General features: G+C 43.0%; 1 protein-coding gene and 1 pseudogene across 15 annotated transcripts in view; one reads left to right on the top strand and one right to left on the bottom strand.

The window, feature by feature from the left end:
- CCR8 (C-C motif chemokine receptor 8) overlaps positions 1–25,656 on the bottom strand; it is a 140,866-nt gene that overhangs the window by 62,919 nt on the left and 52,291 nt on the right. The window lies entirely within an intron of this gene.
- Positions 416–5,648, top strand: LOC136167453 (cytochrome c oxidase subunit 7C, mitochondrial pseudogene; annotated as a pseudogene).

Here is a 25,656-nt window from a genome sequence, read left to right as displayed (position 1 = left end):
CGAGGGTGTTCTCAGGGTGTTCACAATTTCCTCCCTTATCACCTGATCCTCGTCCCAACTGTTGAATCATGAAATTTTTCATTAAAATTTTACCTTATTAGTGGACTCTTAAGAGGAAAAAATTCTTTTGACTTGAGAAACAAAGAAGAGAGACAGACAAACACTTTCATTTCTAGAAGACAATTAGATTTGTGTCATAAGAAACATTCATTCATTTTGCTAAGACAGAATAGGGAGAAAATAAGGAAGGTCACTGAAAAACCCTAAATAGCTGTGATGCTGGTGTCTTAGGAAAGGAAGGCACGTTGGAAAAGGACAGTTGACCCTAACAGCACAGCTGAATTAGATCCACCATGGCTTCTGGGCTGTGGGCTTCCCCAAAGCAGAAGGAAACTCCAAACACAGATAGACGTCTATGACTGAGTCCCAGCAGACTGACTCTGTGACCCTGGGCGAGGTATTTGAGATCTCTAAGGTACAGTTTCCTCATCTGGCAAGTAAGAATAAAAACAGTGCCCACTTCCTAGAATGATGATGAGGATTTAGTAAGATTACCTTCCCAAAGCTCACAGCACAGGCTTGGAAAGCAAGGTCAGACAAATGGTGGCAACGACTTTATTTTATTATGATTATTATTATTAGATAGAAACTTTCCCAGTGAGGAAACTCATACTATGTTGCCCACGCCATCTTGCTTTTTCCCAGAATCACAGAACGGTGGGTGGTCAGAAATAGCTGAATACAAACCCACACTTTGCCAGTTAGAGAAAGGATGTCCAGAGAGGGCCAGACACTGGCCCAAGACCAAAGAGTGAGTTAATCAAAGAGGTAGAGCCCTTAACTCTCAGTTTACTGATTTCCTCCTCCTCTTAATAAAAATATAGACCAATCCTATGGTGACTGCAGTTAACAATACTGTGTGGTATGTGTGAAAGTTGCAAAAATAGTTGATTTTAATATTTAAGAAATGTTTTCATCTTTATTTATCTATATTATGTCTTAGACCAGGCTGTGCATGGCATACAGAATCTTAGTTCCCTGACCAGGGATCAAACCCATGCTCCCTGCATTGGGAGCCCAGAGTCTTAACCAATGGACAGTCAGGGAAGTTCCTAAGAGAGAAGATTTTAAAAGTTCTCACCACACACACAAAAATAGTAACTATGTGAAGTGATAGATGTGTTAATAACCTTATTTCATAATCACTTTACAATATATACATATACAAGTATACATAGAAAACCATAAAGATTTCATCAAAAAATTGTGAGAGTTAATAAACAAATTCAGTAAAATTGCAGGACACAAAATCAAAACACAGAAATCTGTTGTAATTCTTTCCACTAATGATAAACTATCTGGAAGAGAAATTAAAAAAATAACTCCATTAATAAATACATCAAAAAGAATATAATACCTAGGAATAAATTTACAATAGCCCAGATGTGAAGGGGGTGACAGGATGAGATGGTTGGATGGCATAACTGACTCATGCACATGAGTTTGAGCAAACTCTGTGAGACAGTGAAGGAAAGGAAAGCCTGGAGTGCTATTGCCTATGGGGCCAGAAAGAGTCAGACATGACCTAGGGGCTGAAAAACAGCATGCTCGTTAAATGACTATCTGAGGAAGAAGCTGGCTTCCCAGGAACTTTGCTACCAAGACAGATAGAGAGTACATGCTTTTGATTACTGAGAAGAGCTATCATCTCTTATAATCCACTGCATCTGGTGGGCTTTCCATAATCTCTCTCTCTGCGACACTGCCCCTGAGCGCCCAGGGGGAGAATTCTCTTCTGGTCTCAGAAGGCCAACAACCACACCTGGGAACCTGGCAACCCAACGCTGAAAGGTCCACCTTGGGTACCACCTCACCCCTAGATAGTCCCATTAGTGCCCTCAAAATCGGGGCAGTCTGTCCCAACTCAGAAGCAAAAAGCAAATTTTCTTTTCTACTTGCATCTTTATTCTCCAAGCCCATGAGAACCACTTCAGTTTCAACATGACCTGTAGTACTGTTTGCTTAACTTGCTGAGTTGGCAACCACATTCTGAGCTACCCAAGAGTAGTATCATCCAAGATCAAGTGAGAGGAGGAGGTCTTCGCAAATGTGGAAATACCCTCTCTCTTCAAGAGGCCCTCCATCCTGAGGAGGGTCGAGATGCTTTCTTGAGGATGCATGGTGCCATGTGTGTTTCTGCTATATGACACGAGCTGTTGGGCAAGAGCCAAAGTTCCTCCCAGAGGCACATCCTAGACGTCTCTAGAAACCACAAAACACACTCAGCAGAAAAATGACTCTTTTACCCCATATTTTCTCATTTATTTAGGCAGATCAAAAAAAATTTTAATTCACATTTCTTTGACTAATGAGAAAGATTGTTCAGTTTTCAATGTGCTTGCTTTATTCTCTTTGTCATTTTCTGATTATCAAAGATATGGACAATCAAAATACAAAGAATGAAGAAGTGTATAAAAATTTTACATTACACAACATTCCACCTCTTATAGATAAAACATTGTTTAACACTGAGGTGGGTTCTACCATGTCCTTCTCTGCAGATACGATTTTTTAAATAAAAGCTTTGAGACTGTAACATACATGCAGTTTTAGATATTTTTCCACTTAACTTTATAGCATAAACATTTTCCCATGTATTAAACTCAATCATGATTTTAATGATTGCACAGAAGTCCATATAGACTTTATCTAGGCAAGCCTGTACTGATGGACATGAATGTATAAAGGAAAAAACATGGCTTCTTCCTCCTTCTGTGTAGGAAAAATCCAGCTCTTTCCTACTGTGTGTCTCATCTAGCACTTACACAGAACACTTCATTTCTGACACTTCTGATCACCAAATATATGTGGTGTTTTCTCCACATCTTTGTGACACCAACTGGGTATCTTACAATTTGCTGAATAACTTAATTCTGACACTATTTACCTAGCGATCCCGGGTTAAGGGCTCAGTCCCACAAGACCCCTCCACTCTCCTTCAGATGCCGATCACAAGTGGTAGGTCTCCAGGTTACCCACAACTTCTGTCTCAGTTGACTGTGAATCAGAGGTTCCCACGATCCCTCCTCAGGTTGGATTAATTTGCTAGAGTAGCTCACAGAACTCAGAAAATACTTCCTTACATTTACCAGTTTATTAAAGAATGTGATGAAGAATACAGAGGAACAGTGGAGAAGGCAATGTCACCCCACTCCAGTGCTCTTGCCTGGAAAATCCCATGGACGGAGGAGCCTGGTAGGCTGCAGTCCATGGGGTCGCTAAGAGTCGGACACGACTGAGCAACTTCACTTTCCCTTTTCACTTTCATGCATTGGAGAAGGAAATGGCAACCCACTCCAGTGTTCTTGCCTGGAGAATCCCAGGGACGGGGGAGCCTGGTGGGCTGCCGTCCATGGGGTCGCACAGGGTCCGACATGACTGACGCGACTCAGCAGCAGCAGCAGCACAGAGGGGCAGTCTGAGGAAGACATACACAGGGCAGGGGCCCGCGACGGCCCCTAGCGCAGGAGTCTCTGTTCCTGTGGAGGTGGGCTGCGTCACCCTCCTGGTACATGGATGTGTTCGCCAACCAGGAGCTCCCTGAACCCCATGCTCCTGGGAGTTTGTGGAAGCTTCTTCACTTTGCATGATCAATTATTAACTCCATTTCTTTTCCAGTCCCCCTCCTCTCTCTGAAGGACAGGAGGTAGAGCTGAAAGTTTCAACCATCAAATCAAGCAAATTCTAAGGCTGGTCATTGATGACCACCCAGGAGCCACCCGGCAGCCCACTCAGAATGTCTCACTAAATAAAAAGATGCTCCTAGTGTTCTTATCACTTAGGAAATTATAAAGGGTTCAGGAGCTCTGTGCTCAAACCTATATAGTATACTAAAAAACAGAGACATTACTTTGCGGACAAAGGTCCATCTAGTCAAAGCTATGTTTTTTCCAGTAGTTATGTATGGATGTGAGAGTTGGACTATAAAGAAAGCTGAGCACTGGAGAATTGATGCTTTTGAACTGTGGTGTTGGAGAAAACTCTTGAGAGTCCCTTGGACAGCAAGGAGATCCAACCAGTCCATCCTAAAGGAGATCAGTCTTGAATATTCATTGGAAGGGCTAATACTGAAGCTGAACCTCCAATATTTTGGCCATTTGATGTGAAGAACTGACTCACTGGAAGAGACCGTGGTTCTGGGAAAGACTGAAGGCAGGAGGAGAAGGAGACAACAGAGGATGAGATAGTTGATGGCATCACCGACTCGATCGACATGAGTTTGAGCAAGCTCCAGGAGTTGGTGATGGACAGGGAGGCCTGGCATGCTGCAGTCCATGGGGTTGCAAAGAGTCAGATACGACTGAGTGATGGAACTGAACGGAATCAAACTCCCAAGGCAATAGAAATAAAAGTATAAGTAAACAAATGGAACCTAATCAAATGTATAAGCTTTTGCACAGTAAAGGAAGCCACAAAAGAAAGACAGCTTATAGGATGGGATAAAGTATTGGCAAATGATGTGACCAACAAGGGCTTAATTAATTTCTGAAATATACAAACAGCTTACACAATTTAACAACAAAACAAACAACCCAAATGAAAAATGGGTAGAAGACCTCAACAGACCTAACTGCTCAACATTGCCAATTATTAGAGAAATGCAAATGAGAAATGTAAATCAAAAATATGAGGTGTCATCTCACACTGGTCAGAATGGCCATCATTAAAATCTCTTTAAATAACAAATGCTGGAGAGGGTGTGGAGAAAAGGGAACCCTTTTACACTGTTAGTAGGAATGGAAGTTAGTAGAGCCACTATGGAAAACAGTTGTGGAGGTTCTCCAGGAAACTAAAAGTAGAGTTGCCATATGATCCAGCATGGAGTAGGTAATGGCAACCCACTCCAGTATTCTTGCCAGGAAAATTCCACAGACAGAGGAGCCTGGCAGGTTACAGTCCACTGGGTTGCAAAGAGGAGAAGCCCCAGTGACTAAGCACACACACATATGATCCAGCAATCCCATTCCTGGGCATATATCCAGACAAAACTCTATTCCAAAAAGATACATGCACCCCTCCCTATGTTCATTACAGCACTATTCACAGTAGTCAAGACATGGAGACAACCTAAATGTCCATCAACAGAGGAATAGATAAAGATGATGTGGTATATATACATACAATGGAATACTACTCAGCCATTAAAAAGAATGAAATCATGCCACTTGCAGCAACATGGATGCAACTAGAAATTAGCATACTAAGTAAAGTAAATCAGAAACAGAAAGACAACAGTCAGGGGAACGAGGTCGTGAGGAAGCAGCACGCGGTTTACAGCCACCATTTCTTCCGCCTTCAGTCTGGATCTTTTGCAGAGCTTCCAACAGTGCTCTGTAGGGACAGAGCATCCGCAGGTTTACAACCTCTGTGGTTCATCAGAGCCACTGCGAGGAGGGTCCAGGGAAGAATATACCATTTTCAGTGGAAAACAAGTGGCGGTTACTAGCTATGATGACTTTGTTCTTTGGGTCTGGATTTGCTGCACTTTTCTTTATAGTAAGACACCAACTGCTTAAAAACTAATCCATGAGACAGATAGGAAGAGGAGCATATTAAGACGTTCAATCTCTTAAAAGGATCAAACCCTTGAACTCAGCATCCTGGATATGTTTGTAAATAAACTTAGGGCATAAATCCTTAACGCCTCTTCTCTGAAATATGGAACATGATATTTGAACACGTGCTTACATTTTATTTGGGTAAGGTTGCATTATTAGTTTCTTAATTAAATATGTATGTGATTTTAAAAAAAGACAGACAAATACCATATTATATCACTTATATATGGAATCTAAAATATGACACAAACGAACCTGTCTATGAAACAGAAACAGAATTACGGAAACAGAGAACAGACTTGTGTTTGCCAAGGGGGTGAAGATTGCAGGAGGGATGGAATGGGAGATTGGGTTAGCAGATAACAAGCTATTATACATGGAATGGGTAAACAACAAGGTCTTACTGCATAGCACAGAGAACTATATTCAGTATTCTATGATAAACCATAATGGAAAATAATATTTAAAAAAAGAATGTGTACATAGGTACAACTGAATTACTTTACTGTATAGCAGATTAACACAGCATTGTAAATCAACTATTCTTTAAATAAAACTACATAAAAGTAACCAATAACATCACAAAAGAAGTTATTTTAAGGAAGCAGAGATGACTTAGCATTTGAGTTAAGGTGAGGCCATCTGAGACATGCAAAGTCTACAGGAAGGGGTCATAGGAAGTTATTGCCGAATGGGTATAGAGTTTCAGTGTTGCAAGAGTTCTGGGGAGGGATGGTGGTGATGGTGTACAACCCATATGAGTGTATTTAATATTTCTGAATTGTACATTTAAAATTTAAGATAGTAAATTTTATGTATATTTTGCCACAATTTTAAAATTAGGGGGAAAAATCCCAACAAAATATAGGAAGAGAAGGAGGTAATGACACTGTAAGAAGGGAAGGGTGTCTTGGAGGGAGAAGAAATAGAGATGAAATGGGTACCCCTGAAGTCCTTCTGTAATTTGAATGCTTAAAATGTTGACTTCTATATGAAATATAAACAATCTGCAAGAGGCAACAAAAAAAGAATTAATTCAAGATTTAGCAGAGTTGGGTGCAGGAAGGTTGATTTTCAATGCATCCACCATCATTTTGGATACACTTGGATGCAGCCATCTCAATATAATGTAGAGCTTGGTACTTGCAAAATGAAAGAAAGAAAAAAAACCAAACAAACATAAGCAACCTTATTTAAATCTCTATGTGGATACCTATGGCTGTTTCTTGTTGATGTTGGACAAAAAAATAACAAAATTCTGTAAAGCAATTATACTTCAACTAAAAAAATAATTAAATTGGAAAAGAAAAAAAAATCTCCAATGAACTCTTTCTGGGTTGCATCTCACAAATTAGTTATATCTTCTATGGCAGTGAATTGATTAGAAATCCACACCACAGTGACTTGCAGACACTCTGTATCTTGGAATCTGGCTAGCCGAGGTGGTGCTCCAGTCAGTCAGGGAACTCCATCAGTACAACCCTCAGGACTCCTTGGCCCATCCAGGCAGCCCTGTTTGGGGGCAAGAGGATGCCCAGCTGCCAAGGTAAGAAGCCTAATAACAAAAGGCTAACTTAACACTCCCATCGTTTAAAGTGGCTATTTCAAAGCCACTGAGAAACAGAAAAGAGTTTCCACATGTTCCCACTATCACATCTTCCCACCAACCTGTAGATGTGCCCGTGTACGCTTCCTTTCCTCCAGGTAATATGGAAGAATCATCCCTGCCCTTATCTAAAGCCAAACTCTTCACTTGTGCAAGAGATCCCTTCCCTCCTGCTTCCCCAAGGAGTGTCTTCCTGCCTTTGTCTTCTTTCTCCTGCACAGTGAATCTCTCCTCTCTGCTGGATAATACCAGGAGGCCAGATACCTCTCACTTTTAGAACCCTCCTCTTGATTCCATATCTCCTCCAGCTTTTGTCTCAAATCTCTTCTCCACTCAGAGATACTTAAGAGTTGCTTCCTGTTCCCTGGACCCTATTCTCTCACCTGTCTTCTTCCCACCCCTTCAGACACACTCTTGTCAGAATCACCAATGCTCTGCATGTGGCTCAATCCTATGGTCCACAGTCAGACCCCACCTTATCAACCCACCAGAGCATTTGACAATGTGGATTGCTTCCTCCTCCATTTGGCGCTGGAAATACCACTCTCTCTCTCCCAGTTCTCTGACCACCTCATTGCCTTTTCTTTCACAGTCTCCTTCACTGGTTCTTTCCACTTCCCTGGCCTCAAAACATCAAAGTCCCCAAGGTTAGGTCCCCAGATCTCTTCTGTTCTCTATCTACATTCACTCCCCTGGAGATCTCAGTTCGTCACAAAGCTTCAGACACCATCTCTCCACACTGACAACACCCAAACATTTTTCTCCAGCTCAGACTGCTCCCAAGGCCAGATGTTCAATTCCTTAACGGCTTCCCTTGGACAACAGTATCTTCCAGCATCAGTGGAAAGCCATGCACTCTTCAGTGTCTCAGTAAAGGACAACTCCCTTCTTCTAGTTGCTCTGGTCAGAAAGCTCAGAGTCATCCTGGATGTCCCTCTTTCCAACACACCAGCAAGTCCCAGACAGACAGCACCTTCTGCAAAACCGATGCTGCAGATTTCTCCCCATCACTTCCCCCACTGTCCTCCTTCCAACATATTACCTTCCTTCTCCCAGACAACTCCACACTCCTCTCTGCTTCTACTCCATGGTCCATTCCTTACACCACATCCCGGGGAGTCCTCTTAATATCCAATCAGATTATGTCCCTTCTCTTCTCGAAACTACCCAGTGGCTCCCACCTCCCCCCCGCCCCACCTCCCTTATCATGAGCCCAAACTATCTACTGGGAGGTTATTAAAAGACGTCGAATATAGTGCCTTGGGCTACACGGTAGGTTCTTGTTGTTAATCTATTTTATACATAGTAGAGTGCATAGCCAGATGCTATTTAAACCTGCAAATCAAGAACATGACTCTTAGCTACAATATATTTATCAAGGTCATTAATGTAAATTGCTCAGAGAGAGCAGAAATGACACTGCATTAATCCATCATTACTCAAAATTAACAGACAGATGCTCACAGGCTGGGGGATATCATAGGCAGCTGATGCCAATGTCAATTTCTTTGGAATTTTTAACCACATTCGACTTGGCTACTTCCTAAAGGCATCCAGGTATATTACCCAAAGAGGTACGAACCAGTAAGATGGTACCAGATCCTTAGAGGAGGAAAGATTTTTTAAATGCTTGGTCTGGAGATGGTACAACAGCAGCAATGAAGAACTCGGATTGTGTCTGAAATCTCTTGTGCCTTTACCAGCAAAAGAGGAGAACCAAAAATGCTATGTACAGACTCCAAATATGACATCAGAGCAAATTTAGGAGACATAAGGAGCCCAGGTCATCAAGCTTGGTCTTTTGGGAAAGTTATATTTGTTGCCCTGGTCAATTGGTCACTCCAGGCTAACAGAACACTCGCCACACAGACTCCCCCTCCTTCCAAGTATTACAGATGTCCAGTCACAGGGCCTGGCATCTCCGACTTCACAGTCTCCAATGATGCCAGAAGGATGCCAAGGCCATCTTGCTCCTCTCTTGTCTGTGAAGATCCACCCTCCTCCCCAATGAACCTGGACTTGGAGGTTAGGCACTTTCTATTCTGAGAGTACTGGTTTTTGGATGTTACTTAACTGCTTTGGGCCTTAGTTTACTCATCAAAAAAATGGGGTGGTGATACCTATATTCAGAGGAGAAAAGAGACCGCGGTAAAAGCAGCTGTGATGGTGTCTAGCACAAGGCAGGGCCTCAACCCCCGCTCACATCCCTTGTCCTCTGCTGCCCCAAAGTTTATTTATTCACTTATTTAGTGTTTGGCTGTGCTGGGTCTTCGCTGCTGTGCAGCCCTTCTCTCACTGCGGCCAGCAGGGGCAACTCTCTAGTTGAGGTGCTAGGGCTTCTCACCGCGGTGGCTTCTCTTGCGGAGCATGGGCTCTAGGGTGCTCAGACCTCAGTAATATGGCTCCTGGGCTCTAGAGCACAGGTTCAATAGTTGTGGCACATGGGTTTAGTTGCTCCGTGGCATGTGGGATCTTCCTAGATCAGGGATTGAACCCGGGTCTCCTGCACTGGCAGTTGGATTCTTTACCACTGAGCCACCAGGGAAGCCCTGCCCCAAAGTTTAAAGTCCCCTTCTCCCAAATCCCACTGGCCTTAACATCATTGTCTAAAATCTTGCTCATGTGCCCCTCAGTTCTCTTCCCTCTTCATGAAAGTGGAAAGGGGTGAAGATGCATTATCTTGAGACCTCACATGCACAGGTATTCCAAGTAACCCATGGTGATTCCCAAAGTGCCAGAGCCGCATATGCAGGTGTAGACCCACCATGGGACCGACATGGGACCTGAAGTTTTACATGCATCTTCATGAATCCAGTTTTGTTTATCAGAATATGAAGGGTGGAGAGGGTGAGGATGCAAGAGATGTTATTCTGCTCTGTAGTTAACATGAGCGAATCCTTGGAAATACATGACTTCTGTGTTCAGTGACATATGCTGCATGATGTCAGCAGCTGCTATTCAGAATGTGAAAAATATTAATAAAGTAGGAAAGGTTTATGGGCTTTTCTTGTGACTCAGATGGTAAAGAATCCACCTGCAATGCAGGAGATGGAGTCGATCTCTGGGTTAGGAAGATTCCCTGGAAGAGGGCCTGGCAACCCACTCCAGTATTCTTGCCTGGAGAATCCCTAAGGACAGAGGAGCCTGGTGGACTGCAGTCCATGGGGTCGCAGAGAGTCGGACATGACTGAGTGACAAAGCATAGCACAGCACGTAGGAAAGGTTTACTGTGGTAAATGAATGGCGCAAGAAAAATAGTGATTAACCGGTTAAAAAATGGGCAAAGGACCTGAACAGACATTGTTCCAAAGAAGACATACAAATGGCCAAGTACATGAAAAGGTTCTCAACATAAGTAATAATCAGGGAAACGCAAATCAAAATCACAATGGGGTATCACTGGACATATGTTTAAATGGTTGTCAATAGACAAGAGATTAAATGCTAGCAAGGATATGGAGAAAAGGGAAACTTTTTGTACTGTTGGTGGTAAAAGAAAATGGTATTAAGGTTCCTCAAAAAATTAAAAATAGTGGAGAAGGAAATGGCAACCCACTCCAGTATTCTTGCCTGGAAAAGTCCATGGACAGAGGAGCCTGGCGGGCTGCAGTCCATGGGGTTACATGACTGAGCATGTGTGCACGAGGGTGGAGGGAGATGGGTTGGTAGCAATAAAGTGGTAGAACTAAAAAAGAAAAAATTAAAAATAGAACCACCATATGATCCAGCAACTCCACTTCTGGATATATATGCAAAAGAAATCAGTATCTTGAAGAAATATGTGCACCTCCATGTTCACTGAAGCCTTATCTACAATAGCCAAGACAGGGAAACAACCAGGAGACCTTAGGTGGATGAATGTATAAAGAAGATGTGGTATGTGTATTCAATGGAATATTCTTCCACCTTAAAAAAGAAGGAAATCCAACATCTGCAACAATACCGATGAACCTTGAGGGTATTATGCCAAGTGAAATAAGTCAGACCAGAGAAAGACAAATACTGTATGATCTCAGCTATATGTGGATTCTTACAAAGCTGAACTCATGGAAACAGAGAGTAGACTGGTGGTTGCCACGGCCTGATGGGTGGGGGAAATGGGGAGGTGCTGGTCAGAGTGCGCAGGCTTCCGGTTATGAGTAAGTTCTAAGGATCTAATGTACATCCTGGTGATTAGCGTGAACAATACTATATTGTGTACTTGAAAGCTACCAAGAGAATAGACCTTAAACATTCTCACCACACACGCAGAAAGGTAATTATGTGAGGTGATGGATGGGTTAACTAACCTTACTGTGGTAATCATTTTGCAAATATATATGGGTATTGAATTATCATGCTGTATGCCATAAACTTGCACAATGTTATATGTAGATTATATCTCAATAAAGCTAGGGGATAAAAGAAAAACAGTGACCAAGTTCCCACTGACAAACTATTGACATGTGGCTGACCAGGAGGCAACATGAAGTTGTGTGTGTGTGTGTGGCTAAGTTGCTTCAGTTGTGGAAGTAGCTATAGTTAGTTTGACATTGTGTACTATACTTAAACATATCTAAAGAAGTATATACACTTCTATAATTATGGCTCACTTTTTTGAGGATGGATCACTTGCATGAATTAAATTTATTCCTTAAATAAAAAACCACAATTTGCTACCTTTTTCTTCCCTAGTAACAGGAGGGTGAAGAAGGACGGCATGACCTATCAGGGAGCTGCCTCTGTGCAGAGGTTCCCCGAGATGTGAAAGGTGTGGAGGAAAAGCAGGCGTCAGGCCCCCGGGCTTCCACAGAATCTGCCAAACCCTCTGAGGAGCAAGACCATTTTCCCAGATCCTGAAGCAAGCAAGGCTGGTCTGCGTGAAGCCTCAGAGTTCATTCCTGACAACTCCCGGAAGACATGGATGCCCAAAAGTGGTTGATGATGTCTGGCTAACATGGGGAACGCCATCAGAGAGCACAGCCTTGTCCCTGACACCTGGGAGATGCCCCTGTGACTCCAGAAAGCCATAGGGAGATGGCATCCTCCCCCAGGGGCACCTGGGACACCAGACAACTGAGGATTGGTGTCATTAGTTCTCGTATGTTCCCTAGGGTCTCTGGGCCACGCTAGCCCAGTGATCATGAGTTCATCTCTGAACATGACTCGGAATCGGCTGACCCATGAGTGAAATGGTAACAGAGCAATGCGGTGGTTTAGCGGGTGGGTTCAAGTCTCAGTTCTGCCACATACTAGCTGCAAAACTTGAAGCCATTCACAGTACCTTTCTGTGCCTTGGTTTTCTCGGGTGTAAAATAAACATAACACTAGTACTTACTGTTAGGGTTTCTGCTATTAATAGCTAAGGGGGTCACAGAAGCAGAGGCCAAGATGGGAAGGAACTGGATATGAGAGCTATGTGTTAGAGGAAATGGCTGTAAGGGAGGTGGGGGGCCCAGGAGGGCTGAGAGAGCCTTCAGACCACCATGCAGTGCGTGCCCTCGGTTGGAGAGAGGGAAAAACGATTTTGGCACAGGCACTGGGGTGTCGTGGAGCCAAAGTCATTGTCAGAGGAGCCCCACCTCTGCCGAAGGTGGACCTGCCCAATGTCCACGCCACACTCATCACCTGAGCAGGGAGCTGCCTTGGAGCACAGCGGTCAATTACACCCCCACAGGTGGAGGTTTCAGGGCACCTTCTCATGCCACAATCACTGTCATGAGTTTAAGAATTTGCTTGATTCTGGTGGAATCAATAGACCTGGGTTGAGCCTCCACAAATGCCCCCAGCTTCCCACCCTCTGGGACCACTTTCCTTCTCCCCACTCTGCTACATCTACTTGATCGGCCCTCCTGGTTTTATTCTTTTTCCCCTCTTCTTCCTTTCCCTTTTCTCTTTCCAGTTCTGCCCTCCAGTCATAAGCCCAGCCATGAGAGCTGCAGAGGTAAGGGGGAGAGGCGTGGCAGGAAGGGCTTGGAGGGTCCTAATGTGAGGAGGAAAGCCTTGGACCAGCTGCTCCATGCCCCCTCCTCCCCAGGCTGGACCTCTGGTGCAATGCGGTCCATGTGGGAGGCTGCCCCCCAAATCGTGGCCATACACTGCCCACAGGACTTGTGCCTGGCTTGCTTCACAGGGAGACTTTGCCAGTCAGCATCCTGCCTACACCTGCCAGCCAAGAAGCAGGCGGAGCTGGGCGCCCTCACTCCCCTCCCGGCGTGATAGAGATCTATTTTAGTTCCCACTGCCTGTTAGTCATCAGTGCGGTGGAGGGACATTAATCTCCACTGTCAGGGGGAAGCTGAGGAAGCTAATACTTCTCCTTTGGGGTCTGAGTTGCAAAACCCTTCCTCAATCCCCATCATTATAAATCCCGTATTTATTTTCACAGCTATGAGCAAAATCCAAATAGCATCTTTCTAAAATAAAACTGGACAAAAGATGCCATGACTTCTCCTGAAAGGAGTCCAAGGCCCTGGGAGGAGAGGCTAAGAGAGGCTACTCCAGCAGGGGCCCCTCCCCGCTTGAGGGGACAAGAGAGGTGCCACAAGCCTCTCACTCCGCAGGATGGGCTGACTTCCTCCCTCTGCTTCTCATTTCAGGAACCAGCCGAGGTGCAGCAGTCTGGGAAACATTCACACCCCAAAGAGTGGCATCCTCCCATCAAGGGAACTGCCAGCAGCATAGTACAAATCGACTGAAAGAGAGGAACTACCATTGCGTGTGTGTCTGCTGCACCAAGGCGCTGAGCTAGGGGTTGGTGGCAAGGCTGTCTGCAGCCCTCCACACCCCTGGCCTGACTGGCACTCACCACCAGACAGCCCTTAAAGTACGAGAGATCACAGTGTCCTTCCGAGTCAGAGTCACACCACTGTGCTGGCTGCTACCTGCAAAAGGCCTTACAGGGTTTGAGGCACAACTTCAGGTTGACCAAGTCAAGTGCATGATCTTTCCCAAGCTCGCTTCCCTCCTTCCCTGAGAGGATCTGTGACTGGTTCCCGCCCTGGGGAGTCTTCCTAGCTGAGCTAATGTGAAATCCACTACAGGTGCCTCTTCCGCTACCCATGGAGAAAGGTGAGAGAGTCTGGCCAAGAGGTGCGCAGGCCCTCAGGTTTTCATAAGGAGGAGGACGTTCAGACACATACCCACAATGGGATGGCTGGCCCCCCAGAATTTGCTGGCTGATCCGCCTGCCACCCAGAACTTACCTAGATGGAATTTCACCCTGTTCTTTATAAAGGAGCTTCCATTTCGTGGACTGAGGTTGGTTCCCCTGCAGACATCACCCCTAGAACGGCCCAGTCATAAGGGTAACCCCATGATTAAACTCTTGTTTGCTTTGCTGAGGGTATTAAAGGTTCACATGCACACGGACCAGTCCCTCCTCAAAACTAAACCACTGGCCAGCTGCCTTTTGCCATAACTCTTTTCCGAAGGCCATGTCTGAAAGGCCATACCATGTAATAGTGACAAGGGGGAGCTCCAGAGGGTTATAGCCCAGTGCAAATATCATCTCTTTCACCCACCAGCCGTAAGATCTGGGGCTAGCTCTCAACACTTTTAGACTCAACTTATTCCTCTATAAAGTGAGTGTGACAATAATATTTCACCTCATAATTAACTGAGTGACATGAATGAATTAAATTAAAGAAATTAATATGCATTCAGAGCTGTAAAGTTCTTAGATCTGGACCTGGCACATAACTGGTGCTCCATGAATATTCATTGTGGTGGAGGTGGCGGTGATCATTATTGGCTGCGTCCCACGAGCAGAAGGGCTTCCCAGGTAGCGCTAGTCATAAAGAACCCACCTGCCAATGAAGGAGACATAAGAGACTCAAGTCTGATCCCTGGGTCAGGAAGATTCCCTGGAGAAGGAAATGGCAACCCACTCAAGTATTCGTGCCTGGAGAACCCCACAGACAGAGAAGCCTGGCGGGCCACAGTCCACAGGGTTGCAAAGAGACACGACTGAACAACTTAGCACGCACACACGCGGAGAAAATGGCCAGGCTGGGAACACAGAACCATGTTACTGCTCAGCCACCCTCTTTCCAGGAGGTTGCTTTCAATTTGGGAACTTTCATCCTTTAAAGTGAAAAGAGGGTACTTTCTCTCTTGAATTATTAGCAAGTAACTGGATGTTTTAAAGTTATGACAGCCTTCTCTTTCAACCTGCTGGTTAGTGTTGTTTGGGCTTTACCCAGGTTGAAAACACCCAGCTGTCCCTGTCTCAGGCAAGAATTGTGGTTCTATCTACAGAAATAGGAAGAAAATGTCAGAGGAACTCTGGGGAAATTCACTTCAAATTTTTTCATCTTCAGATGTTGATAAAGCCAGAATATTTGACTAGATTAAGAACTAAAACTAAGAAAGTTTCTTTCACTTGTTTCCCCCAACTTCTTATTTTGAAAAATTTAAAAGCTAAGAAGTTAAAATAATAAACAATAAACATCATATAACCTCTATCAGGATTCACCCATTTTAACCACCTGCCACGTGCATTTGATCTCTGTAGAGACAAAGAGAGGTTGAGAGAGGTGCCTTTGGGATGCCTAAGTGGGATTGCCAAATGTCCATTTTTCTGTCATCGGGCCAGTGTTTTTTCTATCAATATGTGTGCTCTTTATATTTTAAAACTATACTAAGACTATGAACCATGAATTGGCGAATACTTTTGTCCCATTTTCTGTTTTCAATTTTGTTTATCATGAATGTTGACATCCAAACTCCTAATTTTCAGTTAGGTAAACTGAAAATTTTTAACTATTCCCTTCTAGAACATCACCCGTTCTAGGGGTGATGTCTGCAGGGGAACCAGTAGCTATTAACTACTTCCTTTGTGAATTCTTTTATGTCAGAAAGTCAGAAAGGACTTTGATACACTTTAGGCTATGGGGAACACATCCTATTCCATACCTCTGGCCCCTAAGATTGGTCATGAGCAAACATCTGTTCCAAGATGGCCCAGTAAGAGTCAACTTCAGGACACTGTGGTCACTGTTGGAAGCAGGTGTTCCCTCTCTTTCAGAGCTTCAGTTGGCGGGTTGGAAATGTGGGTATGTTCATCGCTGTCTTCTTACCATTCGGAAGAATCTGCTGGACAATAAAGCCAACACAAAGAAAAGCAGAACCCACTGATGATGAAACACAAACACTCCTGATGACATAACTCAGGAATCCAGATCTGATCACACCCAAACTTCTGGCCTTTTCATTACATAAGGCAGTAAATTCCCTTTCATATTTACTCAATTTGATTTGAGTTTTCATCACTTGCAACTTTAAGAATTGGGCAGTGGGGACAACCCTGGTTGTCCAGTGGTTAGCAGAGAGTGTGGATTCAATCTCTAGTCAGAGAACAAAGACCCCACATACCATGAGGCATAGCCAAAAATGAAAAAAAAAAAAAAAATTGGGCAATGAAGAAAATGAGATGTAATCTCACCCTGAAAGGAGGACTTTCCCACCACCTCTGCCTCAGAGGCCTATGTCCAGGGTGCATACACACACCCTGTAGGTGTGTAGGCAGGTCTATGCCTGCTTTGGACACTGTCATTGTCTAGCTCAGCGTGACTCCCCAATGGTCTCCAGATGACAGTTATTTGGAGGGGACAGCATGACAGAGAATGACAGGACAGAAGCATCTGGAGGGCAAAGAGCCCATTTCTCCTACCCACACTTTGGACTTGTCTCAGCTCTGACTCCATGTGGTGGTTCCTGCATCCAGACATGTCTGCCATCAGACATTTGTTTTTCCTATGACCTGGGCAGATTTCTTAATCTCTCTCTGTCCTTTCAGCATTCTCAAAAGAAAATGCACAACGAAGCCAACAATACGTACTTCTGAGAGAATGCTATCAACATTAAATAAGAAAATTATGTTATGTGAAAGCATACTCTGGCTTTCATCTTAGAGCTCTCCAGAGAGAACCAAATAGGAGATACACATACATATCCTATTAGTTATATATATATATAAAACTATGTATATATACACACACATATGAGATTTAAGACATTGGTTCATGTGATTATAGGAACTGGCAAGTCTGAAATCTGCAGTTCAGTCTGGAGACAAAATTCCGTCTTCTTCAGTAGAAGTCAGTGTTCTTGTTAAAGGCCTTCAAATGACTGGATAAGACCCACTCACATTATGGAGAGTCATCTGTTTTACTCAAAACCCATTCATTTAAATATTAATGACAACTTAAAAGGGGCTTCCCTGGTGGTTCAGCAGTAAAGAATCCACCTGCCAGTGCAAGAGACACAGATTCAATCCCTGAGTTGGGAAGATCCCCGGAAAAGGGCCCAGGAACCCACTCCAGTATTCTTGTCTGGGAAATCCCATGGACAGAGGAGCCTGGAGGGCTACAGTCCCTCCAGGAGTCGCAAAGAATCAGACAGGACTGAGTGACTAAACAAGGATATCATCTTTAAAAAATACCTTTATAGCAAGATTTAAACTGGTGTTTGACCAAACAACTGGGTACCAGAGCCTGGCCAAGTTGACATATAAAATTAACTATTACAGGACTCAATGCAATGTAGACATTCTAATACAGGTTGGTTGATTTGAAGTGAATTCAGTTTCTCCCAACAAACTCAGAAGCAGTCTCAGGGTATGCTTTGAAGGGTACCTTAACCATTATTTGGTAATTAACAACAGAGCACTTTACAGGTGATAGAGCCCTTTCTTATACAGGACTCCTTTGCAGGAGACTGGGTGCCGGGGTGTAGCAGGAGGGATTGCTGGCCTCACTCTACAGAGGAAAACCATGAAGTTTAGTGAGAGGAGGCTGGGAGCCATTATGGGAGGTCCTGCCCGTGACAAGGTCATAAAGAAAATATCGGGCAGGCAAGGCCGTCCAGGACCCCATCCATGACGAGGTCATGAGGAAAAAACCTGACAGGCAAGGCCATCTAGGATAAGGGACCCTCCAGACTGGCCTCGGCCTCTACCCCACCCTGTATCCTCCCCCCTTTTCTGCTGTTGTTCTTGTTTGCCCTGCTGCGGACTCTTGTGTTGCCTGCTGAGAGTTCTCCTGCTCCTCTTTCACTGAATAAAGAACAACTTAAAACCCTAACTAATAAATCTCCTGGACGCTGGTACCCTATGAAGGGGCCAGGGATGAAGGAAATGCTTCAATTCAAACCCTTTTGCTGGCATTCTGGCTTGTGTGATAAATGTGTGCTCTCCTTGCACAAAATGCTCATGATTGTTCTAAACATCCTAAGCACAGTACACTAACAAAAGAAACTGTTAAGCATAGGTCCCTCTGTGGGGTGAGAAAAGCTCCACAAATATTATAGCCACATATGCGCCTAATAGAAAATAGTTTAGATAGAGATTAGCTGGTGACTTCTTGCAGGTAATTAACTTTTGGACTAAGTCTGTTTTGTGCCATATCTGCTGTTTTTGCAGTCCTTTGCATTTCTGTTCTGTAAAAATGTAATCCTATCTAGTTCCCATGGAGATGACACCTAATAGAAAGAAAATAGATTAACCACAAAAAAGACAGGGTCGGCTACTGAAGTTGCTTAAAGTTGCACCAGGTGCAAGCCATAAATTGTCAACAAGCCTGAAAACCAAAAGATATTATACATAGAGATTAACCATAAAAAAGGCCCTAATAGGCACAGAGCCCTTTGGGGGGTGAGGAAGCCCTATTAGAAAATACAAAAAATATTGTTTTAAAAGTAGTTATTAGATCAATGTTTGATTGACGTTAATGTGCTGAGGTTGTGCAGTGGAAACTATTGTTAATATAGTTGGAGATCTAGAAAAATAAGAGTTTAGCCCTAGTGTAAAAACAATAAGATAATTGTTAATTTTAACCAGGAGTGCTAAACAGGGGCTGCCTCACCAGAGCCACAGAGTCGCTGTGTGTTAAACTTTTTAGATAAATTTAGCTGAGCATTTCTGCAAAACATCTTTTGTGTTAACAGGATTGTATTTCTATTATGTTGCAACCTGCTCTATCATGAGACTGCCACTTTTCTGTTTTCTGCCAAGCTCAAGGCCAGAAGATAATATACAAAAAATCTATGGGAAAAGACTCTCATAAAGAAAAATATACAGAGAACACCTGGTTTCGTGAAGGACAAGCTGATATAATGTTAAACGAAGTCTGTGTGCTTATCTGCCCCTTAGAAATGTACCAACTTAGGGTATAAAGGCAATGGTGAAAAATAAAGTAACTGCCAGACTCTGCCACATATCCTGGTCTGGTCTCTCTCTCTCTCTCATTCGCTGATGCCGTTCATCCTGAGGGTTTCCCTGGATCCTGCTGGGGCTGGACCCCGGCAAGAGGCAAACCCATTAACAGCTCATATAGTCTCCTGTGACAGGTGCATGGATAGGAAGGCAAACGGGAGGACAGAGTCCCCTGTGTTCTTGCTTTGGTTCCAGTAAAGAAGTTTGGATGTTCGGTGTCCATCCAACTCCCTTTATTACTGTGTCTTGGACTATTTTAATAATTACCTCTCATCTACAAGTTAGTTACTTAATTTTAGTTTTCCTGTTAGATAAGGAGTACCCTTTGTCTTTTACCCTAGGGGCCTTGACATGGCTCAGGTGGTCCCCAAAGCCCAGGAATTTAGACTTCTTCCTACCCAAAGTTTCCTTATCTGACCTACTAGCCACCAAAGCAGGAGTCACAGACCAAAATGCTGACAAAGGCCAGGTAAGTGACTTATGGGAGTGAGGAAGCTGGTAGGGCATTGGGGGTCTTCAGCAAACTGGAGCAAGCATATCCCATCATAAGACAATAGCTACAATGCATCTCCAAGACACAGTGACTTTGGGTAGCTTAGGAGTTTTAATATCTGGAAATAGGGATTTTAAATGAAATAGCCTTATTTAAATTGGCAGTCAATTCAAACTGTTTTTTGAAAACTTACAAGGGGGCTTTCTGGGGGCACAGTGGATAACAATCCACCTGCCAGTGCAGGAGACACAGGTTCCACCCTGGTCCGGGAAGATCCCACATGCTGTGGAACAACTAAGCCTGGGAGCCACAACTACTAAGCCTGTGCTCCAGGGCCCGGGGGCCACAACTACTAAAGCCCCATGCCCTAGAGCCTGTGTTCTGCAAAAAGAAAAGCCACCGCAATGAGAATCCTGGGCACCACAACTAGAGGGTAGCCCCCACTCGCTGCAACTAGAGAAAAATAATGAAGACCCAGCACAGCCAAAATATATATTATATATATAACTAAATAAATAAATATTAAAAAAAAAAAAACACTGTGAGAACCAGATAAAATTCATCTTCAGATAATCATTCCTGCCTGGTAGTTAAAAGAGAAAATAAAGTGTGCTTTTGCATGACTAGCTTGGCACATATATCATCTATCCACTCATAAATGAAGGAGGCAAGAATTACTATATTTGCCCATTTCTTAGTGCAAGGTTAGAGGAGGATCTTGCCTGGAAGACACAGAAGCAAAGAAAATGGGGACGTGGTTTCCCAACATTTCTACCAGGCTCTCCACAGAAGACACTGCTTAAGTGGTGTCTACTCCCTTGCAATGTCTAACAAGAACAGCCTTAAATAAAGGTCGTCTCTCTAATTGATCAGTCACTACTGATGCCTTCTCTCCTAGATTGTGGAACCCCCCCCCAGGAAGGTACATCGGTAACCATCACTTGAGCTGGAGTCCTTTCAGCTAAGAGTCTCTGCATCTAGAACAAGGATGATTCACCGGCTCAGCTGCACTCACCCACCAGGGGAGGAGCGAGCCCTGCCCTGGAGAGTTCCCAGCATGGGGTGTGTTCTCACTTCTCAGCTGAAGACACCACTTGTTGCCGGAGTCTCTCGGACTGTGTGCACAGCCCCGGGCAGGAAGTAGAACCACTCCCTCCCTCCGCCCCTTCACAGGGAAATGTAAACACCACTCAGCAGTTTCACTGAGTTCTCTCTCAGTACCTCCTAGGTTAACAGTTTTCCCAATTTTTTTTTTTTTTTTTTTGGCTCATTTTTCTCCAGCACAAGTGGTGTGGTCCTCACATGCCCATCACTTACTTGCCTGACGTGAGTCATATTTCCTGCCAGGAGAGAGAAGGAAACTCTGAGTATGCAGGTGTCCAGCTGCTGCCCCTCAGAGCCCCCTCATCTCAGAGCATCTCCAAATCCTAGACCAGAGTGCTCTGCCTCCTCAATCTGAGATTCCCCTGGATGGGGAGGAATACCCATGTAGATTACAAAATCATTTCCAAGGATCCCATGCAGTTTGACTGAGGACTGGAGGCAGGGCTAGTGAAAAACCCTGCCTTCACTGAGCTCATCATCTACTAGGGGAAACAAACATGAAAAATAAACTTATATCTGGAAGGCTCTTAGCCTCTCTCCCGTTGGTGTGGATGAGTGAACCCGGAGTGGGGAAGGGGTTTCTGCCAGGCAACACTAAGGGATATTAACAGAAGGGATTTGGTAAACCAAAGTGGCTGCAGGAGACACAGCATAAGATCTCTTAGCGTAAAGTCAAAAAATTATACTAGCCAGGAAGATTATCAAGCATGTTTGAATCTTTATCAGGCGTCATATCAGAAGATCAAACCAAGTAGTGAAAGACGTCCACCTTTTAAAGAAATAAGGTAGAACTGCAGAAAAGGAAAACCAGGACTTCCCTGGCAGTCCAGCAGTTAAGACTGCACTTCCAGTGCAGTGGTGCAGGTTTGATCCCTGGCTCAGGAACTAGGATTCTGCAAGTTGCATGGTTTGGCCAAAAACAAACAAACAAAAAAAACAGAAAAGAAAGAAAAGGAAAGCCTTCCTCCCTTTCCTCAACATGGAAAGCCTCTCCCTGCATCCACTTTCCAATGGTCTAGAGAGGGAGAGGGGAGAACGGAGACTAGTCAAAGACTAAATAATTTCCAAAGATGGAAAAGGAGTCTGAAGGCTTGCAATTTCTAGGAAGAGTCATGACCCAGGTAAGGAGGGAATATGGGTACACTGGAGACTCTAGAGTGACCTTTCTAAGGTTGAAATAAGTCCTACCCTCCAATCCCATGCCCCATGGTGTTGGCAGAGACCAAATGGGAGCCTGGACTTTTACTCCCACCAGGAGGTAGCAAGGCCCGCCTCCCCCTCCCCACTGGGGTGATGTCCATGGAGGCCTACCAGACAGTCAGGACTTTTAGCACTATCTAGTGATAACGAGGCCACTCGCCCTCTGTTGAGTCAGTGGTGGTCACATGGGGCGCAGTAACGAGGTCCTCCTACCTCTTCCCTCCTTCTGGACAAGGAGGTATCAGCAGAAGCTGGGTGGGAGCCAAAAACTTCACATACACTCATCAGTAACAGGGAGTTTCCTTCCTCAGGTGTCAAAAAGTGGGGAACCTGGACAACTTCCTTCACTAGCAGTAAGGAGGCAACACCACTCCTTCTCCTGCTTGAGTGACATCAAAGCAAGTCAGCCAAAATAGAAGGTGTTAATAAGATCCAGAGGCTTACAGTATCTGAAATGTCCAGGTTTCAATTAAAAATCATTCATCAGGGGTCTTCCCTGGTGGTCCAGCAGCTAAGACTCCACACTCCAAATGCAGGGGACCCAGGTTGGACCCATGGTCAGGAAACTAGATCCTACATGCCACAACTAAGACCCAGTGTAACCAAATAAATTTTAAAAAAATCATTTACCATATCAAGAACCAGGAAAATCTCAAACTGAACAAAAAAATTATCAGTGGATGCCAACATCAAGATGTCAAAGATGTCAGACATCTTTGTCTGACGATGATTTAAAGCAACCATCATAAAAATGCTGGAACAAACAATTTCAAGCAAGCTTGAAACAAATGAAAAACACAGAAGACCTCAGCAAGGAAATATGAAGTTCAGCAAATACACTACAATTGTAAAGAAGAAACAAATGGAAATTTTAGAACTGAAGAATACAATAGCCAAAACCAAAACTCAGCAGATGAGCTAAACTTAAGAATGGAAGGGACAATAGAAAGAATCAGTGAATGTGAAGGGTAAACAACAGAGAAAAAAATTAACTGAAAAAAAAAAAAAAGAGCCCGAGGGACATTCAAGACTATAAGAGATCTAACATTCCAGTCTTCTTCCTCAGAAGGAAAGGAAAAAGAGAGCAAGTCTGAAAAGTACTTGAATGGCTGAAAGCTTCCCAAGTTTGGCAAAAGATACAAACCTACAGATTCAAGAAGCCAAGTAAACTCCAAATGGGAGAACCAAAGAAATTTACATCAACACATAATAGCCAAACTTCTGAAAACTACAAGCAAAGAAAAAAAAATCTCAAAAGCAGCAAAAAGAGAAATGACAACTTACAGACGAGAAAAACAATTCAAATGACAGTGGATTTCTGATTTTCTCCACCCGATACCAAAGGCCAGAAGGAAAGTGCTGAAAGAAAAGAACTCAACCCAGAATCCTACACTGAATGACAATACCCTTCAGAAATGAATAGTAAATCAAGACATTGTCAACTGAAGATAACCTAAGACCATGTTGCTTGCACACCCAACCTAAAGAATGACTAAAAGAAGTTCTCTAAATGGAAAAGAAGCAACAAAAGAAAAAACTCTGGAACATCAAAATGGAAGAAAAAACATAGCAAGCAAAAATAGGGGTAAATATAATACATTTTTCTTATCCTTTTTGAGTTTTTTAAATTAGGTGTGATAACTGAAACAAAAATTATAACACTGTCTCATGTGGTTCTAAATGGATGTAGAAAAAATGTTTAAAGCAATTATATTATAAATGTGGGGAGGACAAAAGGATGTAAAAGGAGACAAAGTTTCTATATTTCACTCAAACTGGTGAATGTCAAATGAAAAATTAGATATACAAGGCAACACCCAAAGAAACCACCAAAAAGGCTTTGCCAAAAGATAAAACATTATAAATAAATCAAAATTGATTTATAAAAAGTGTTAAGTAACCAATTTCCACAGGAAGACAGTAAACAGAAACCAAAAAAAAAAAAAAAAGAGAGAGAGAGAGAGAGAGAAAGAGAAAGAAAACAAAAGATACAATAGCAGACCTAAGTCCTGACATATCAATAATTACATTAAATGAAAATCAACTAAAAATACAAATTAAAAGATGATTGGCAGAGGGGATTTTAAAACATGACTAAATTATATTTCATTTGCAAGAAATTCACTTCAAATATAACCTAAGTCTTACATCTTATGCAAAAATTAGCTCAAAACAGATCACAAATTTAAACGTAAAGCATGAAACCATAAGATTTTTAGGAAAAAAGCCTAGGATAGTATCTTTAGGATCTAGGGTTAAGCAAAGAGTTCTCAGATTTGATACCAAATGTACAATCCATAGAATGAAAAATCAACCCTACACACTGAACATCATCATATATAAAATTTCTGCTCTGTAAAAGACTCTGTGAGGTGGGGATTTGTTGTATGACTCAGGGAACTCAAACCAGGGCTCTGTGACAACCTAGATGGGTGGGATGGGGTGGGAGGTGGGACGGAGGTTCAAGAGGAAAGGATATATGTATGCCTACAGATAATTCATGTTGATGTATGGCAGAAATCAACACAATACTGTAAAGCAAATATCCTTCCATTTATATATATATAAAGTCTCTGTGAAGATAAGAAGACAAGCTACACAGAGGGAGAAAATATTTGCACAAAGCATATTCAACAAAGGACTAACATTAATAATATAATTTTTTAAGCTCTAAAATACTTAACAGCAAAAAAGGAAACAATTCAATTAGAAAATGGGCAGAATATATGAAAAGACATTTCACTAAAGACACATAGAAAGCAAACAAGCACATGAAAAAAATGTTCTACATTGTTAGCCAGTAGGAAAATGTGAATTAAAACCACAATGAGGTACTATTCTACATCTACCAGAATGGTTAAAATAAGAAACATCCCCAAATGCTTGCAAGGATATGGGTAAATTAGATCATCCATACATTTCTGGTGGTACAGACATTCTGGAAAGCAGTCTGCAATTTCTTTAAAAACTAAATATGCCACTACCATATGGCCCAGCAATTGTACTCCTGGGAATTTATCCCAGAGAAATGAAAATTTATGTTACAAAATATCTGTATACAAATGTTCACAGCAGCTGTATTTGTGATCGCTCCCAAACTGGAAACAATCCAGGTGTCTTTCAACAGATGAATGATTAAACCAATGGTGGCACTCCAATACCATGGGCTACTACTCAGTAGTAGAAAGAAAAGAAGCATTGATACAGGCAACAACCTGGAAGAGTCCCCAGGGAATTACGCCTAGTGAAAGACAAAACAATACCAAAAATCTATGATTCCATCATATAATACTATTCTGGAAATAACAAAATTATAGAAATGAGAGGGGGATAAATCAGGAGTCTGGGATTAAATATACACACTACTATATACAAAATACACAACCTACTATTTTGTTGTACAACCTACAACAAAAATCTACTGTATAGCAGAAGAAACTAT

Source organism: Muntiacus reevesi, chromosome 4 (genome assembly GCF_963930625.1).
Source record: "Muntiacus reevesi chromosome 4, mMunRee1.1, whole genome shotgun sequence".
NCBI lineage: Eukaryota > Metazoa > Chordata > Mammalia > Artiodactyla > Cervidae > Muntiacus > Muntiacus reevesi.
The sequence above is the reverse complement of the archived record's forward strand: the minus strand, read 5'-3'. Positions and strand labels throughout refer to the sequence as shown.